The sequence below is a fragment of the Mercenaria mercenaria genome, chromosome 10, assembly GCF_021730395.1.
Source record: "Mercenaria mercenaria strain notata chromosome 10, MADL_Memer_1, whole genome shotgun sequence".
In the NCBI taxonomy this organism is placed as follows: domain Eukaryota; kingdom Metazoa; phylum Mollusca; class Bivalvia; order Venerida; family Veneridae; genus Mercenaria; species Mercenaria mercenaria.
Window position 1 is genome coordinate 12209566 of NC_069370.1, and position 6000 is coordinate 12215565.

Consider the following 6000-nt stretch of genomic DNA (forward strand, 5'->3'; position numbering starts at 1 on the left):
TTTATTAACATAAAAATAAAAACATATCAATGTTTTCATTAATTTATTATCTAAGATATACACATGCATTAACTAAGACGTTTCCAGTTTTGCATACGTATATCAAGTGATGATGGTGACGGCGATGATATAGGAAATGGTGATGAAAGTAAAGTCGATCATTGTGTTTATGGTAATGGTTGCTGAGATGACGATAATGATGTTGATAATATAATGATAATCATGATGATATTAGTGGTAATTTGGCGTTGATTATGACTTTGCTTGTGATAATTTTGACAATGGTTATGATGGTTATGGTCGTGCTGCTGCTGCTGGTGGTGGTAATTGTGACGGTAATGTTACTGATGATGTGAATGTTGGTAATGATAATGACGGTAAGTAAATAAGTACGTATTTACGTAAGCAACGGCTTGATTTTAAATAGATGACATACATGGAGATCAAGTTAGGTCTACTATCAACATACACAAATGCATACATATACAAAATGCTGTATATACAATATTTACAAGGGTTTGACACATTAAACTATATAAAAACATGAAATTTAAGAAGAAACAGTTCATATTTTAAGTATACACACGTAAAAACCAAGGCGTTCTCATTTAGAACAAGCTTAAGTAATTATTTGGCCTAGATTACCGTTTTAGTTAAGACATCACTATGACTTAATTTAGACACTAACTATTTTACTCAAGTCAGGTACCATAAATGCCATGTCGACGGTCAGATTGTTGGTAATATTGATGATCATGGTTATTATGATGGCGATGTTGACGATGATGACGATAATGATAGCAAAGGTGGTGTTGATGTAATGATGGTAATGATCATTCTCTTCGAGATTGTGATGACGATAATGATCGTGATCGTGGCGAAATTGGGTGATAGTTGAATTGATGATGGAAATTACAATGATTTTTGCGATAAGGTTTGAGACCACTTTTATTTTATAGGGCACCACTTATCATTTTTGTCAGGTCGGATAAAATCAATTTTCAATTAGGTTTATTTATTCCTCAAATCAGACACCATAGATTATCTCTTAATTAAATCAGAGAAAACATATTCTCCACCAATATGTACAAATGTCGGACAACCCTTACAATCCCTTTGGATTTTGATTTTAAAAGCTCAGACAATGCCAATTTTGGAGAGAAAAAAAACAAAAGCCATTAATGTACCGTTTTTTTTCTTTCTTCTTTTTTTTCGATTATCCCCTTAACTTTTAAAACCTTGTCCGGGCATAACTCGAATACTATGTAAGGTACTGATATGATAGTTTACATATTGATAGAGGTCAGTGAAAGGGAAAACGGTGACTGGAAAGCATAACTCTAGTTGATCCCATAAATCCATTAATTAGTTCACGTTGTTACAGAGAAGCTTTTCTGTCTTAAGCTCTAGTAAAGACTGAGAGATGTCAGTGAATGGATACTAAATAACAAGTTTGGTGAAGATACATTAAGCTGTACATGTATAAAAGAGAACATAAATCTTTCATGAAAGTTTTTTTCTAGGTAGCCTTAAGTAAAAGTTTTTAATCGGACAGAAATTTAGCGCCAACACTGAAAACTTACAGCCGAGTCCTGTGAGACTGTTTTAAATTTTGATCGTTCATAAATAACCATGGGGCAGAATTAAAACCTACCTGCATTTCTTCCACAGTATGTAAAATGAAAAGTAAAGGTAAAATAAAGAACTTTTTACTGTAAATCAGTATTTTCAAAGATGTCTAACCCTGCACCTTTCCATGTCAGAAGTAAGATTCACTTTAAACAGCAAGAAATGGCTTATGAAATGAAAAAAGTCTGCTTCTGTACAATAAATGATTTATAAGTATTAACAAATAGCTTAACTAACTAGGAAAAAGAAATAAATGTTTGGTCCTAGTGGGGCTTGAATCTACACTCTCCTGTAAAGTCAGTCAAAGTAGGTTTATGGTAGGAAATAAACACTCTTCAAAAGGAGGTACATTATTACAGGTCCAATACCTTAAGTTTTCTTAAGCACAAAACAAGTTTTACAATTGAAAGGAGGTAACTCATTTTTTAAAAAGAACACTTAAAAGCCCTTAGTAAACTACAGGGTTTGATTTTACAGAAATGTCAAACATTCAAGAAAATAATCATGCAGTTTTAAGTTTCTGTTTGAATATGAAATATGTAAGTCCATGTGGTAGGAGGTTTAGGGACTTTTGACTTGTTATAGGGATGGCAAATATAACATAGCAGATCATAAAATAAGCCATTCTGATAAGGCAAACAAGTAAAGCTAGAACTACCTCAGCATGTTTAAAATAAGTGAATAAACCATTAATCATATCATATATGTATAATTCTGTTCTTTCCCTTTATACCATAAGTCCCCCAAATACTATCTTTCAGTAAACTTATCTCCTTTTCTTCTGGTTTACGAACCTTGAATTTGAATTAGTTTCAAGTATGGCTAAAGTGATGTAAAATTTTATGATAAAAATTTAAGGTATTTTTTCTTGTTTAGTCTAAACATTTTGTTTACATGCATGGATTCACTTCCAACAAACTTTGCATAAAATTTTCCTGTAATAAGAAATCATTTTGACCCTAATTTGAAGGTACATGTAGGAGATTTTAGATAAAAATCTCCGTAATCATCATTAAATTGTTCAGTGGCTTCATATATGTTCATCTACTATTTCTATGTTTTTATAAACATTTTGAAAAATCTCTCTATTTGTAATGTGAAGTAACAAGAAAGCAGAATGACTACAGACCTGTAATTCAGAACTGAAGAGATGCATGTCTTTGTTCTACATGCTATATGAGGGAACTATTAATTTTGGATTTCCTGGCAGTCATAGAAGTATTTAATAAATAACCAGATACTTTATATCAAGAATCATTTACCACTTACAAGCTGCATTTAGAGTTACAGAATAGCTGAACAGATACTATTAGTTTAAAGAAAAACACCCAAAAAAGGACTGATCTGGCATTCATATAACAAACTTTACAATTGAAGGGAGCTAACTCAATTTTTAAAATGAACACTTTAATGTTCATGCTTTCACAGAATGTAATCAGTTTGATAGTTTTAGAGTGAGTACGAACTACATTGGCACTTTAGAATCAAAGGATTATTGAATAATTTCTGTAAATGCAACATTGTACTTTCATACCAATTAACTGCTACCATACCATATATTTATACAAGTCTATAGGACTGTGAGGTGTGCACCAGTCCATCAGGCTTTCCAGTCAACAAATTTGCAATGGCTGCATGGATTCTCAAATAACTTGGAATAACTTTTCACAGTAACAAAAAAAAAATAAGACAGTAAAAATAAAAAAGGTTGCAAAATTTTTTATGTTATTTTTAGCTTGACTATACAAAGTATATAGGACTATCCTACTCAACCCGGAGTCAGCGTCTTTCCGCGTCCATACCTTGGTTAAAGTTTTAATGCACTTTCTCTTTATCTGTTATTACTTGATAGATTTGCTTCAAATTTAAAATATTTATTCCTCATCATCACCCACCTCTTATGGAACACAGGTCATAACTCTCGAACCATTATTTCATGAATTATTCCCCCCTTTTTACTTAGAGTTTCAGGTTAAAGTTCTGGTGGACTTTCACTCTATCTCAGTTAATGCCATATGGATTTGATTTAAACTTAAAATAATTAATTGGCATAACCACCCACATCACATGATGCAAGGTCCATAACTCCAGTACCAATTTTTCATGAATTATGCCCCCTTTTTACTTAGAATTTTATGTTAATTTTGATGCTTTTTCACTATATCTCTGTTATTACAAAAGGGATTTGATTCAAACTTAAAATAATTCTTAAGCATCATCACCTACATCATTTGACACAAGGGCAATAACTGACACCTATATTTAATTAGTTATCCCCCTTTTTACTTAAAATTTCATATTAAAGTTTTGATGCACTTTCACTCTATCTCTGTTATCACCAAACACATTTGATTCAAAGTTTAAATAGTTTTACTATATCATCACCCACATCAAATGACATAAGGAAAATAACTCACACCAATATTCTATGAATTGCCACCCCTTTTTACTTAAAGTTTCAGGTTGGTTTAAACAATATCTATTTCCAAATATGCATTTCATACAAACATGTATTAATGTGATGGGATTGAGGAGTAAGCTAAAAGCTTGTAAAATTTAAGGTTAAAGTTTTGATTTACTTTCACTCTATCTCTGTAATAACCAAACGGATTTGATTCAAACTAAAAATAGTTGTACCACATCATCACCCACATCATATGACATAAAGGTCATAACTCTTGCACCAATATTTCATTAATTATGCCCCCTTTTTACTTAAAATTTCATGTTTATTTTGGTGCACTTTCACTATATCTTATTTATCACTTGATAAAGGGGGGGTCCCAGTTAGGTGTCTGCGCAAAATGTTTTTTGATTTTCTTTATACTTTGTGGTAATATACCTATATGTATTAAGTTTCATTAACAAGTGTTGCTGTTACCAGTTTTGACTTACTTTTATAGATATTCACATTTAAAGTGGGTGGGGTAATCTGACATGTGACCAGCCAGGAACACAATTTCTGTTATTTTTTTAAAAATGGTTCTAACTTTTTACCTGAAACTTTCATGATAAAATAACTATGCAATGGACATTCACACAGCATGTTGCATTTTAAATTGTACTGAATACTTTTTTCATCACAGAGCCACAAAGTGGTCTAATCAAATTTACTGATTTTCAATGGACGAACTTTACCAAAAAGCTAAAACATTTTTCATTAGTTAAGATATTAAGGTGTTATTTACAGCAGGTATTGCAAACTAAATAAACATTAAAATGACAGTATATCAGTACACTCTGATTAATATTGGAAGAGTGGTACACTCTCAAACTGGGAAAAAGTGGGTGGGGTAAATAAATATTCAAAGCAACACTACAAAAATTGTGCAGTTGTTAAGAAATGGCCTCAAATTGTCTATTACTATCTTAAGTTTACTAAATACAGCATTGATTGATAAATTTTAACAAAAAATTTCCCATTTTATACATGTGTGTCATGGAAATAGCATGGACCTTGAACATGACATGTAGACAAACCAAATTAACCCTGAAAGCTCAAAGTATTTAACAAAAGGTTTTGCCTGAGGCAGTATATTTTGAGGAAAGCTATTGTTCAAATTAACATTAAATTTTCTGCATTGATTTTTCCATGGCACACATGTATAAAGTCTTATTAAAGTGAACAAATTTTGTTAAAATTTATCAACCAAGTCTGTATTTAATAAAACTAGAATGTGTCTGTAGGACACAGGGTGTCCCCCTCCCCCCGCATGGTAAATTTGTCACAAATAAGTGGAAATAATTCAAATGTTTGCAGTCTTAATGGAGTATAGCCTCAAAAAATACTATGGAAAGGATTCATTATTCTGTACCATATACTTTTTGAGCTATGAGCATCACAAACAAAAAATCCACTATTTTAGCTATTTCAAGGGCCATAACTCTGTAATAAATGCTAAAATTGTCAAGAAGTGCCATGTGTGCAAAGGTCACATTGTGATAAAGACTCAAGCAAGGTTTCATGAAGTTACATTTAAATACTTCTGAGTATGGCACCGAGAATACTTCTGAGTAAGGCACATAATTAGGTAAAAATGTACATTTTGTTAATATTTCAGGGGCCATAACTCTGGAAATAGGGGCAAACCCAGACAAAAAAAATAGTAGAGTTCATATCATGATAAACACTCATCAATTCATATCAAATACTTTTTGAGCTAGGCATGTCACAAGGTGAAAATGTGCATTTTTGACTATTTCAGGGGCCATAACTCTAGAAATAGGGCGCTGACCCAGATTAAAAATAGGAGATGCGCAAGTTCATATCATGATTAAGACTAATGCAAGGTTTCATGAATCTATATCAAATACTTTTTGAGCTAGGCGTGTCACAAGGTGAAAATGTACAATTTTTACTATTTCAGGGGC